Source organism: Theropithecus gelada, chromosome 7a, assembly GCF_003255815.1.
Source record: "Theropithecus gelada isolate Dixy chromosome 7a, Tgel_1.0, whole genome shotgun sequence".
Classification (NCBI taxonomy): Eukaryota; Metazoa; Chordata; class Mammalia; order Primates; family Cercopithecidae; genus Theropithecus; species Theropithecus gelada.
The window spans coordinates 44,227,137-44,241,401 of NC_037674.1; the positions used below are offsets into that span (position 1 = coordinate 44,227,137).

General features: G+C 46.9%; 1 protein-coding gene across 3 annotated transcripts in view; it reads left to right on the forward strand.

Annotated features, from left to right (window-relative positions):
• Window positions 1-14,265, forward strand: part of CORO2B (coronin 2B) — a 213,989-nt gene that overhangs the window by 91,213 nt on the left and 108,511 nt on the right. Inside the window, exon 1 of one of the 3 annotated variants that reach the window (XM_025390634.1) lies at window positions 9,414-9,645. The exons of the other annotated variants lie outside the window; for them this stretch is intronic. The gene's annotated coding sequence lies outside the window, so the exon portion shown is untranslated. Of the gene's footprint in view, window positions 1-9,413; window positions 9,646-14,265 lie in introns of those variants that run through there. 3 annotated transcript variants of the gene reach the window in all.

A 14,265-nucleotide genomic window follows, 5' to 3' on the forward strand; every position in this document is an offset into this window, starting at 1 on the left:
CACGGCTTGAGCTTTCTCATGGCATGGCCGCCTCAGAGTAGTCAGATGTTTTACATGATGACTTGGGGCTCCAGGAGCAAGTGTTCCAACAAACAAGGAAGAAGTATGATCCCTTATGACCTAGCCTCAGAAGTCACATAGGGTCACTTCCACACCCAGATTCCACTGGAGAGGACATGGAACCTGCCTCAAAGTTTTTTTTATGAAGAGCTTTGGGCCAGGTGTGGTGGCTCACGCCTGTGATCCCAACACTTTAGGAGACTGAGTGGCAAGATCTCTTGAAGCCAGGAGTTTGAGACCAGCCTGGGCAACATAGCGAGAACCCATCTCTATAAAAAATTTAAAAATCAGCCTGATGTGGTGATGTGTGCTTGTGGTCCCAGCTACTTGGGAGGCTGAGGTGGGAGGATTGCTTGAGCTCAGAAATTTGAGGTTGCAGTGAGCTAAGATTGTGTTACTGCACTCCAGCCTGGGTGACAGAGTGAGACACTATCTCAAAAAAAAAAAAGCCCCTTTAACTCTCATTTTTTCACTCCTCTCTAAGAGAGGTCAGACCAGGACTCCGGGAACAGATGCCATGAGACAAGACCCCAGGACCTTTATCATCTTCTGGTCAAAAATCACATGCCCTTGAGCATAGCACCTCATGAAACAGGACCTTGGTAGTGAGTGGGAGTGAGGGGTCTACATGGGCTCAGCTGCAGCTGCCAGACCACAGCTTTGCAGAGGGCTATGTCCTTTCACACCAGTGAAATGCCACCAATGTGAAAGAACGTATTCCACTTTTTCTGCTACCTACCTCTGGAGCAAGGTTTCCTTCCCTTGCACTTAGGCAACCCAAACCAGACCTGGGGGCCTGAGCACAGCCACTGCAGGCCCAGACGCTTCCTTTGTGAAGAGCTAGGCAGGGGCCCAGGGTGATGTGATCAGGGCTTGGCCTCCTGTGGCTGGCTGCGCATGGCCAGCCCAGACCTGAACATTGGTGGTTACAGTTTCCAGGCCTCCTGGGAGAAAAGCCAGCAAGGCAGGTTCTCCCTCCCCCACACTGTGGTCCCCTGGAGGACTTCAGCCTGAAGGACAACTCTTCTGGCCAGGCCGGGCAGCCCAAGCTGACCCACTGGCTGGCCGGGAGCCCAGCTCTCTCCCCCAGGGAGCCCCCATCCGTTTCCTGGTATTGCTCAGTGTGAGTGTGCACGAGTGCGTGAGTGTGTGTGTGTTGGGGGACATTCTGTTTTTCAAGGACTTGGCTCTGTGCAGTGAAGGGATCTGTTGGAGAATGATGAGAGACCTGTGGGTCAGGGAACATACTCCCCTCTACTTCCCAGTTCCTCCTCTCCTAGGGAGGGAACTCCCCATGAACAAGCATTCCTGCATCCTGAATGGTTGCAGCCTCACGGCTTTGTTCTCTGCCCCTCCCCTGCCCAGACTCCCGAATGCCCTTTCTCAGGCTTGAAGAGTTGTGGGACTCCAGGAGGGGACTTGAAATTCCGCACTGTCATCATCAGCATCATCATTCCCTTCCACTGTGTTTGCTATTTCAGCCTCCATCCACCCATTCAACAAGTATTTACCAAAACCTCCACTGGGTACTAGGAAGAGAGAGAGAGAAAGAGAGAAAGAGAATGAACACTCAGACTCAGACCCTATCCTCAAGGTGCAGCAGAGAGGAAATCAACTTGCAATTAGAAGCCACGTGCCTGGAGAAATGCTGAGGCCAGGGCTCCCGGCTGCCTGTACCGTGCACTGGGTTCCAGGAAGGAAGGAGCAGCATTGGAACTGGGCCTCCGGGGACGGTTGGGATTTGGGTTAGGCAGATGGGCAGAGGGAAAAGGATTGTAGGTGACAAGAGCAACATGGGCATGGGGCCTTGTAGGGGGAGGGGATGGTCACCTGAAAGGGACACATTTGCTGTCAAGATAATTTATCCTCCCCCATTGTTCCCTGTCTGAGCCTTATCTAGCAAAGAAGAGGATCTGGTGAACTGAGTCACACCAGGCTGTTAGTGACCATCTTATTTCTCCCAGCAGGGCCTGTATTTTAGAAGAGGGCTGTGGCTGTGCAGGCTTTGGGGCAGGGCATTGGTTTGTGGTCCACATCAAGCATCTAAGTGTGAGGAAATGAGCTTCTGTCCTAGACTTGGATGGAGAGGAAAAGGAAGGGAAATGTCTGAGCTCCAGGGCAGGGGCCTTCCCTCCCAAATCCGTATCTCCCTTGGAGTTGAGGGCATAAATGGAGTTTTCATCTCTCTTTGCTGCTGGTCTCCCAGCTCCTTCTGCTGCCAGGCCTAGCCCGCTGTCCCCTCCCCACTGCTCCCTCACTGCCATTCTTCTCCCAGGACGTCCTGTGACTTAACCAAAGGCATAAAAGCTACTGATGGAAAGCCGTTGCTTTGGCTGCCCAGGGGTGAGCTGGGGTCAGCCCATGCCCGGGGACTGGAGGGCTGTTTTCCACCGTACAGCAGCCTGTGGATGGCCCTTTGGGGCCGTGTCTCTGACTGTGACAGCGGGCAGGGTGGGATGGGGTAGGGGAGCACGAAGCGGTCTGGTTCAGTACACTAGCTTGACCTGGAATCCGCATGAATCATCCACATTGGCCAGCTAGCCCATCCCCAGGGGGCCCTGTAATTGTGCAACCAGCCTCTCCCCTCTACCCACCCTCCTTCTCTTGATAAAACCTGGCCAGAAACTCAGGCACAGAGAGAAAATGGATGTGGCGATGATTCCATGTGTTATTCAGAATTAACTAGGTGAATATCACTGAGCTCCTCTTAGGTAGTAGGCATTGAATGACGCAGAGATCTTGGGGAAATGGGCCTTATCCTCAGGGACCCTGCAGCCCTCTGGTTCCAGTGTCAGCAGCCCTCACTAAAAGTCAATGGATGCAGCCCAGAAGAGGAGCTAGGACTTCATAGGAGGAGACAGGTTCTCCAGCGCCTCATTTACAAAGCAAATGGTTGAACCACTCCCTGCCCTGAAGTGCTGCGCTTGCCTCAAGGCCTAGTGAAGGGCTGGGGGCTGGCTTGGGCCCTGCATGCATCCTTTCCCTGTTTACCCCCCAATTTAACATCTAAGACCCCTTGCTGCCTGGCCCCAGGCTTGTCTTCCTCCCTGATCTCCAGACCCCCTTGTTCCAGGAACAACAGACCCCTTGCTCTTTTGCTCACATCCCCTCCCTCATACATCCTCTATCCCCTCCTGTTCTCCCATCCTTCCATCACCAAGCCCCTCCTCCAGCATCCTGCGCATTTAAATTTGTAGAAACCTGGTCCCAGACTAGATCCTACGTCTGCCTTCTATACCTGAGTATATGTTACTCCCAAGGCATTGATGTGTTGATTTCACTTATTAAAATGGCTTATCACCTTGCAGAGTAGGGTGCTCTGAGGCCCAGCCAAATAATTTCCGTTTCTGTGAGGCGGGTTTGGGAGGCCAACAGGGCATCAGGCTAGTCCAGAATATTCACATAGAGGAACAGAGCATCAGCGTGGAAATGAACCTTAGACACCACTCTGTCCCTTGACTCCCACTCACAAAGATGTGAACTAACACCCAGCGCTGATGGCAGGTAGCACCTTCCATTCCACACCCTGGAAGCGGTCGAGGAAAGAATCCCGGGGGAAAATAAAAGAAGTACTCTGTACAAAGCTTTGTTTGTGTTAGCAAAACAATTGGGAAACATTTCACGTACTGAACAACAACTAAGCTAATCCAACCTCGGTTCATCAACATGAGACAATGCGCCTCACCACTGAGCCACTGAGCATGACTCGTGGGAACCAGTTCTGTATATGTACACGCATGTTGGAGATAATGGAAAAGAAGAATGCAGAGTCTGGAGTAACATGTTCCATGATTCTCTTGTTCCGTTGTATCCGTTTTTATAGATTTAAAAAAAAATAACAGTGTCTATTTCAGATTATAAAAATGATCTATGTTCATTCTGGAAAATTTGAAAAATCAGGAAAGTGTAAAGATGAAATTTTGAAATCACACTTTATCCTACCCTCCCAAGATACCACCCTTTGCATTTGGTGTTTTCCTTTCACTTCTTTGTTTTTTTCCCCTATGACCGTATATGACAATTTCCTACCTTTTGCCTTTGATATTACAACATTGTATCAGGAGCGTTTCCCCATTGTATTATTTATCCCGTATTTTACTGATTATAATATTTCAAATTTTTTATCTCTGATTGGATATATCTTCAACTGAAAGCAAGTCACAGTTAATTACTACTTTTTTTTTCCTAGATGAATGTAAAATAACAGTCAGTTCTACAGTTGATTGAATTAGATTTAATAAGATATGGAATGTGCTTCAAAAGCCTGATTTTTATGCCTATATTTTATCATATGAACATAAACATATTTTATTAGCCTCTTATATTGGACTTTTAGGTGGTTCCAACTTTCTACCTTTTTTTTTTTTTTGAGACAAGATCTTACTCTGTCACCCAGGCTGGTGTGCAGTGGCATGATCTCGACTCACTGCAGCCTCAACCTCCCAGGCTCAAGTGATCCTCCCACCTCAGCCTTCCAAGTAGCTGGGACTACAGGTGTGCACCACTATGCTGACTAATTTTTGTATTTTTCAAAGAGACTGGGTCCTGCTATGTTGCCCAGGCTGGTCTCAAACTCCTGGGCTCAAGCCATCCACCCACCTCCACTGCCCAAAGTGCTAAGACTATAGGCATGAGCCACTGCATCTGGCCTCAACTTTCTACTTTTAAGAAGCATCTCTGAACACGAAATGTGTCCACACTGCTCATTGTTTATTGGGGTAGATTCACAGGAATACATAGAATGAGACAAAACAAATGAGGATCTTAGAAGCTCTGGATGCAGATGCGTGTACACATTGAAAAGGTCCAAAAGTAAATATATGAATATGGAGGGATAGAGATGGGCACTATAATTATTAAGCTCTTATTTTCTGTGGCATTCTTTGTGTATAGACTTTGAAATGATGGTCATAAGGACAAATCAGTAGTGAATGACTGCATTTATGTATGAGAGGAGGTGTGCGTGAGAAGGGGCAGAGAAAGGAGAGACAGAGAAAAAGAGAAGAGAAATGTCCAGCACTACAGAGGAGTCCTGGAATACTGGTATGGATGATGTGGAAGTGAGAGCTCTGAGGTCTGGGGTAAAGCAGGAAAACTGAGAGCTGTTGGGTTGAGAGGAGGTTGTTTGGTAAGATTTTTCACACTCTTGAGTTCCTGGGAAATGTGCTGTTCAGCAGTTGGAGCACAAAGTCTAGAAAGAGTACTGAACTGGATGGGGCCAGGCAATCTGAGTTCACACCTTGGTCTGCTGATGATAACTTGCTCTCTAACCGGCCTTGAACTCATGACTTCACATGAAGAAACTCATGATCCTCACGCCGCAGTCTCCTCTTCTGTAAATGAGGCAATGGGGCTGGAAGATCTTTAGGATTCCACCAGCTCTGCAAATCTATAGCTTGCGAGTTCCCAGCATTTGGGGAGAGAAAGGTGACATTATCTGGTTTGTAACTAACCCCAGCTCCCCTGCTCCTTGTGGCTCATTTTTCCTTAGGGCCTGGAACAACTTTCTAGAATTCCTTTCCCAGGTCCAGGACATCAGAGCCATTCACTCCCATGGGACTGCACAGGGAATCAGTACAGCCAGGTTCAACATGACATTGGACTCCCCTCTCTCACTTCACCAAAACTCCTGATGGCCCTTCAGAGAAACCTGCTGCTTTCTGTTTTTCCCGAGAGTTCCAGAAGAGGCATGTAATGGAAGCAGCCTTTAGTCTTAGTTTGTGTGCTTTTATCTTAAGTGGCTCCTTTCAAAATCAGGGGTCAGAAGTTCTTCTCCCTGCCTCCCATCCTGAGGGTGATGGAAGAGCGAGAAATAGGAGTTTAAAACAGGGCTTTGGTGAGGATATGGTTTTGGCTGCTCTAATAAAGACCCAAAATGGCATAAACGAAATTGAAGTTCATTTTTCTCTCCCATCACAGTCTGGACGTAAGCGTCTGGGCTGTGAAGGTGGCTCAGCTTTTCCAAGTTGTTAGGGTCCCAGGTTCCTTGTCTTGTTGCTCTGTCGTCTAAGATGGCTCCCCACCATGTCCATGTTTCTACCTGTGGAAAGGGGGAAGAAAGGAAGGGGAAGGCTCCCCCTTTCTTCATAGATGACCGGGAGCTGCCACACTATACTACAGCTTACATCCAATTGGCCAACACTTTATCACGTGACCACATACTAGGTTGCAGAGGCACCTGGGAAATGTAGTCTTTTTCCCTGATAAAAACTAAGACTATTACTGTGTGAGAGAATAGAAGAACAGAATCCAGAATAGAAGAATGGGAAATGAACAATTTCTGCAAAAAACAGATCTTCAAACCTGGAGCTTCAGGGCTCCAAAAATCCATGAGACAGTAGTAGCAGCATATCAAAATGGCTTATCAAATTGAGGTTCATCAAAATAGATTGAACTTAATTTCTTACCCATCTCAACTGTCAGGACTTCCCTTCTTTCTTTCCATGTGGCACATCTTGAAGGACCAGTCTTCAGTTCCCTGGTGGCTGGCAAGGCTCTCCCTGAAGGATTGAGAACAGATTTGGAATTGCAAGCACTTCCTTGGCTTGTTAAGAATCAATGACGCACAATGCCGTAGACTTTTATTTTAATATACAACCAAAAGCTGCTTACAGATATCCTCCTGAATTAAACAGGGGTTATCAAACCATGTCATTTTTAAACCTAAATTAGCACATCGCTAGAGTTTTTCAGGGCTTTGAAATCAGTATTCTACTAAGATGGCTGGCATCTTTGCAGTCCTTGGCAAAGCTCCTATTGTGTGCACCTGTATAGATAGCTGAAACTCCTGAAAGTCTTAGTAAGAACACTTTGTTCTCATTGTCATCTTAGCTCCAAAGTCCATTTGCTGCTATTTTTGCTTTTCAATTATAAATTGCTGTGAGTTTAGCTTCCTTATTATAGATTTAGTTTGTTGTGGGTTCAGTTAGCCACCAGTGTGTCGTACTTATTTGTATATTTGAAGCCTGTAATTTTTCATTCACCACCGTGCCTTAAAGGTGTCATCAGTGGACCACCTGCATTCGAATCTCTTGGGTGCTTGTTAAAATGCAGCTTCTTGGGTTCTCACACAGACCTCCCAAATCAGAATCTCTGGGAGTGGTCCCTAGAATATATGCCTCTGTGCCAGTGAGAACTTGTGAACACATCTTAATGTGTTATCAGAGTGGTTCAAAAACAAATCATCCAGACCTTTACTGTTAAATCAGTTATACATGTAAGTCCCCAATTCTGCTTCTATAGAGATAGTTGCATGTGGATTTGTTCTATTTAAATATCTTGCAAAAGGAGGGTGCCGTATTATCACATCAAATTGTGCATAGCTTCTTTTAGGAAGTACCTGGGAGGTGATTCATAATGTCCCTCTCTTATTCTTCTTTATTGTTTTCCCACTGATGCATGGGTATGGGTAGATTAGGAGCCTCTGGGCCAGCCAAGATTAGAAACCACCACTAAGACACAAAGGAGCATACCAGACCCTGCCAAGTCAGTAACTTGCTGGATAAACTATTTTAAAGAAGAGACATAGGGACTAAGACAAGGAGAGCTCCTGAATGACTTCAGAGGGTTATGAGAGGAAAGCGCCTGAGCCCTCACGGTCAAGGATGTGTCTGGAGGCTGTGCTGGAAAGTGCCTGGGAGGATTTCAGGACTCCCAGGAGCCCTCTGGGGAAGCGGCTTCCTTTCCATTCCTGCCTTGTGTGCTGGGGGAGGGGCTGGATCCAGGGCTGCAGCGGGCCCTTTATCCACTCCTCTCAGCTCTGACTGGAGTGCTTTGTGTCCTGGCTGTGCCCCTCACAGCCTCTTAGTGACGGGCCTGTTGTCCAAGATGGTCCCGAGGCTGGTCCGGGCCTGCGCCCATGTATTATGCAGCAGCAGCTGGGACAAAGCTCCTGTGTGTAGAAGTGGGGTGGGGTGGGGGCTTGCTCCCCACAGAGTCCTGTTTACCAGGCACTGGGATGCGAGAGGGTAGGATGGTGGAGATGCTGTGTACAGTAGCTGGGCTTCTCAATGCCGCCTCTGAGAGGAGAGAGGTGAGGGCATTGTGGGTGCCACAACAGGCTTTCTTGGCTAAAGCAGGAGTGATGGCTTAGTTCAGGTTCAGGGCAGCCAGAGAAATGATCCTCCACCTCCCAGGGCTCCTAGGCCAACTCAGGATGCACCGCCTGGTCATTAACTGGGGATCTCTGACTAACTGTGACCCCAATTAGTTAGTAATTCCCTAGGGCACCCATGAGACAGGACTAATGTCATCCTTCCTAATCCAAGTGGACAGAGAATCAGTCATTTTCCCTGGACCAGGACTCTTGAGGGGTGCAGCCAGGTCTTGCTCCTCTCTGCATCCCCCTAACCCAGGGTGCCTGGTGTAGGCCAATCACACAGTGAATGTTTGTGGGATGCAAAAGGGTTTTCAGGTATTTGTGATGTGCCCATTCCTGAGCCAGTGGCTGTGGCTTAGGCTTAGATGAGAAGCACAAATGCTATGGTTGAATGTTTTTGTTCTTCCAAAATCCATGTTGAAATCTTAACCTCTAAAGTTATTAAGAGGTGGAGCCCTTGGGGTGATTGGTCATTCACCAGTCACCTTTATGATAAATCATGAAGGTTGAGGCCTCACGAATGGGATTAGTTCACTTATAAAACAGACCCCTGAGAGGCCCTTGCTTCTTCCACCATGTGAGGATGCAGCTAGAAAGCCCATCAGTGAATCAGAAAATGGGCCGTCACCAGACACCAAATCTGCCAGTGCCCTAATCTTGGACTTCCCAGCCTCCAGAACCATGAGAAATAAATTTCTGTTGTTCATAAGCTACCCAGTTTATGGTATTTTGCTACAGAAGCCTGAAAGGACTGAGACAAGAAGGAAGACCATAGCCTTCCTTCCTAGATGCTTACTGCTTGATAGAGACATAGACTTCGCCCAGATGAGCAGGGTGGAGGAGGCTGCCGTTTATAGAACACCTACTGTGGGCCAGACCTGCTGGGCGGTTTACATGCAGCGGCTCGCTCCCTCCTCCCAGCAACCCTGTCCAACATGAAGCCTTTTCTCCATTCTGTGATGGAAGAACCCAGCTCAGACTGGTTGAGTAATTGCCCAAGGACTGACTCTATGGCCTGTGCTTTTGTAGTAAACAGTATAATGATGGGCATAATTGGGTTGCTGTTGGGGACATGGCTAATCAGAATTATCACTGGAGCCTTTTCAAAATAATACCTCTGCCTCTTCCCCATCACCTCAGATGCACTTATTGGGGGGATGAAGGGTTAAGAATCTTGGGCAGGAAATGTATAGCTTTAAAAAGCTCTCTGGTCATCCTAGTTTCTTCTCAGAAAAGTACTTAGTGTTATTTTTAGTCTTATTTATAGATTTTGGAACTTTACTATGACTCCAACAGAAGGGGAAGGTCTTGCTCAAGGTCACGCAGCCCCACCAAGGTCTCTTGCTGCCCAGCGTGCTGGCCTTAGTGCCATGCTGCACTCCCTTAAAAGCAGGCAGCTGCCCTGGATCCAGATTCAAACCGCCTGCTGGGTGCCGTGGGCCATCGTGCAAGTCTTCCAGGCCGCGGTCGAATGATTCTGACAGGCGGTGAGTACAGCTGTGTCAGCGCGTGGGCCCCAGTGCAAGCAGGCAATCCCATGTCATCTGCAAGATCTCCCATGGGCAAGGGCCTAGCGTTACCAAAGGCCTCGAGAGCTGGGTCTTGCCTCTTGGGTGCACATGGTCTCATGGGGGAGACAGACAGGTGTGCGCAGAGGGATGGCACTGTGTGCCGAACTGCATTTGGTTCTGGAACCAAACACACACAGCCAGACTAATTCCAACTGCATGGATCTGAGAAGCCTTGCTGAATCAGAGTTTTGTTTTATTTGGAAGACAAGCCTGAGGATAAAATAAAGGGTTTCAAAGGAAGAAGGGAAAGGAAGGAAGTAAAGTTTGCAAACACTAGGTATTTAACTTGCCTTGTCTCATTTAATTTTCCCAAGAACCATGTATACGGAGAGTAGTAACCCTGGTCACTAGATGAGGAAGCAGGGCTCTGAGGGGTCAAAAAAATGGTCCAGGAGTTGTTGAGACTGAGACAGAGCCAGGTCTGTCAGCCTTCAAGCCCGTGCTTTCCAACAACATTGGCTTTCTTGGGCTCCACGGAGCAGGCCGAGTGATATCCTGACACTGGTGGCCGTGGGGAGTGGGGACTGGGGATGGGTGGGAACCCAGAGGCAATGAGGAGGAGACAGGTGCATCAGCCACTGTGGCCTGTGGCCTGTGGCCTCTTGTCTCTGCAGATCTTGGAGCTGGGCTCACACCACTTTTCACTCTTCTGTGTTTTTCAAGCACTTTTCTGTTTAATGTATCTTTTGTCCTCCCTTCACTGGTGATCTGGGAACCAAAGGACTTGGTTCTAGTCCCAGCTGTGCTACTTGCCAGCTGTGTGACCTTGAGCAGGTCACTTGCCCATACTGGACCTCCACATTCCCACCTATAAAATGAAGGGTAGTGTGTGTGTGTGCGTGTGTGTGTCTATGACTATATATGTGTTGTTGGGTGTATGTGTGCGTGTGTGCATGTGTGTGTCTGTGACTATATATATGTGGTTGGGGGTGTGTGTGTGTGTGTTCATTCTCAGAAAACTCAGTGTGGATAGTAGGACCAAATAAACTCTCGGTCTTTCCTTGCTGTGTTCTCTCCCTGTTGGGTGGACAATGCTGGCGTCATCAGTCTCATTTTATGGAAGATGAAAGCGGAGTCTTAAGAGGGAGTCCTGGGTAAGCAGGGACTAAGCCATACTATGCTCTTACACTCACTTCTAACAACCTCAACTTGAAATCCCCAGTGGGTGGTTGTTATCCCAGTGGGGGAGTCCTGTGCCTGAATGGGGCCCTTAGAGATTGTGGTTGAACATGGGGGTTTGCATTTGAATCTTAGGCTACTGGAATGCCGTAGTAACATGCCATTCTGGATCACTAGATATTTCAATTCACTTCAATAAATATTTATTGAGCATCTACTATGTCCCAAGCTTCCTACTAAGTGCTGGGGACTGAGTTGAACAGAGTCAGTCCTTGCCCTCCAGCAACCCAGTTAGTGCTGTGGCTTTCAGACTTTTTTGCTATAGTTGCTAGTGAGAAAAATCATTTTGTTGTGACCCAATACACACACACACACACACAAATACATGTTATGTATACAAAACAAAACCAAAGGTCATGATATGCACTCTATTTTCTAGTCTTTTCTACTCTGCTTCATTTTTTTAAAATGCTGGTAGCAGCCTACCACTTCGATTTCATAACCTACTAGTAGGAGGTGACCCTCCAGTGTGAGAAACACAGATTGAGCCCTGCATATATTACACATGTTGTATTACATATAAATTATGTGCTATGGAAAAAAAGCAAAAAATGCATTAATTTGGGGAAATCACAGAAGGCTCCCAGTTCAAGTGGCACTTGAGCTGAGTCCAGATGTGTGAGAAGATTTGAGTAAACAGGAAAAGGGGAAAGGCAGCCAGATGGAAGCAACAGTGCGATCAAAGGCTGGGAGGCGTGAGTGCACAGCTGAGGAGATAGCACTGATGTGCCTGGCACATGAGCAGCGCTCTTCCTGGGTTATCACACTTGGTTCTCAATAATCCTACAAGACAGGGACTTTCTAGTTTATGTACTGCTGAGGCGAGCACAAGACAGGGACTTTTTATCTCTTCATGTTGCAAAAGAGGAAAATGGGACTCAGAGACGTTATGTAACTTGCCCAAGGTCACATGGCTACTAAGTGGTGGAGCCAGAATTTGAATTCAGGCAGTTACACTGTGATCTCAATATGAGGTTCCTAGAGATGTGGCCCTAAAAATACTTTGAGCTAGTTCAAGGGGATGTTTGAATACAGGCCTGAAAATTTAAAATTTCATTCTGTAGGGAAGAGGAAAACATTTTGCGATTTTGAGAAAGGGAAGTGACATGGTCAAAAATTTATTTAGAGGAGGGTCACAGCAGCATCAGCATAGTAGATGGGCTCAAGGAGAGGCAGGGATACTTATCAGAAGATGGTAACAGCATCTCCCTAGTCAGGTCAGCAGCCCCAGATACCATTACATCATATTTATCTTTGGGATGCAATTGAGGATGTTGCTCATATATCACGTATTAACAAGAATGAAAGGAGAATGAATCATGTTTTCCTTTTTACTTTGACTGCTAGGAAGCTCGGAGCCCCAATCTGTGGTACTCTTCCAGGGAGCATTCAAGAGCTATTAGCCTTCTGTATACTCATTTTGCCTTGCCTTAGTTCTCCTACCCTCACCTTCCTTTAGCCTGAATTTTATCGCTTAGATTTTCATCCTGCTGCAACGTGTGCATTTTAGTATGATGCCTTAGAGCAGGATTTAAATAAAAAACAAATAAAACACACTGAAGCAATTGGAGAGCATTTTTTGTGTGTGCAAGATTGAAAGGTCTTAGAGGACTAGACTGTCTTATCATCCCCCGGGGCTTCTGTCGTGGCGCTGGTGCCAGGTGTGTGCATCACATGGATGTAAACCTTGGACTGTTGGTGCTGGAAATGTTCCACAGGGTCCTCTCTCCCTCTACTTCTCAAAAATGGACATAGACCACCAGTAGTACACAAGATAGTCTCAGTGGGGCCTGAATAAACATGGTTGGGTGTAATTGTAAATGCTGGGTGTAAATGTGTGTGTGTGTGTGTATATATGTGTACACATACGTATATGCACACATACATATATATGTACATATGTATGAGTGTGTGCATGCATGTGTGTGTGCACGTGTTCATTCTCAGCAAACTCAGAGTGAATAGTAGGACCAGATAAACTCTAGGTCTTTCCTTGCTGTGTTCTCTCCTTTTTGGGTGGACAGTACTGGCATCATCACTCTCATTTTATAGAAAATGAAAGTGGAGTTATATATTTTCTTATTTTTTCTTTTGAGACAGAGTCTCACTCTGTCACCCAGGCTGGAGTGCAGTGGTGCAGTCTTGACTCACTGCAGCCTTTGCCTCTCAGGTTCAAGTAACTTCCCTGCCTCACTCTCCTGAGTAGCTGGGATTACAGGCATGCACGACAACACCCGGCTAATTTTTATACTTTTAGTAGACATGGGATTTCACCATGTTGGCCAGGCTGGTCTCGAACTCTTGACCTCAGGTGATCCACCCACCTTGGCCTCCCAAAGTGCTGGAATTACAGGTGTGAGCCACCATGCCCGGCCTAATTGTTGTGTATTTATTTAATGTGTTTTAGGAAAAACGGTAGCTGGGACATCAAACTGTGATGTCATGGCTTAAATTGCTTAGAATGATGTTTGTACAGATATTTAAATGTTAGAAAGAGCCAATTTAAAGAAAATTTTAAAATAGATATGGTTCGGGTGATTTGTAGAAATGGCAAGAACATGTTGGCAGTGGTACACAAATTATGAAGTTTGGAAAACACTGATAACACTGATTCCATTCAACCTCTTATTTGACAAATGACTAAACTGAGGCCCAGAAAGGACAGAACACTTGTCCATGAGTCTGATAAGCTATTTTAAGCCACAGGAGTAAAGAGGGTCTTCCCCTTCCAACCTCATTCAAAAGTCTGCGGTTAGGGATCACCTGGTCCCATATCTTGCTTTTGAATCAGTTTTATATTTCCAAAATGCCTTCTCTGCTCTATTCTCTCGTTCCTTTTTTTTTTTTTTTTTAATCTGAGTCTTATCAAGCAGCTATAGTAGGGTAGTTATTTCTTTGTTTTGCAGATAAACAAACTGAGACCCAGAGAGGGAGTGTGCCTGCCGTCACTCAGCCAGCCCAGGCAGGACCAGGGCTAGAAGGTTTCCAGGCCTTCCTACTGTGCGTGTCAGGCAGGGTTGGGCGGGGAGCCAGTTTCTGTGATGAAATCCCCCAACAAAGGGTAGAAAGTCTTCTGGGGTAAATGCAAGGCAGTCTGCTGGCCGAGCTCCACTTGGGAGCACAGGGAACGGTACAGGGCCTATTATACACTGCTCCACTTCCGGGAAGCTATTACTTTCTGAAGGAGCCACAGATGTTCTCCTTGCCTGCTGATTAACGGGTGTGTTACTCAGCTTGGAGTGGACAGATGAGATCAGCCGTGAATATTCTCAACTGTGTGACCACCATAAACTCTGCCAGTGCAGGTGTAGGGACCCTGCAGGCCATAAGCAATTTAGCCACAGCGTTTAATGAGCA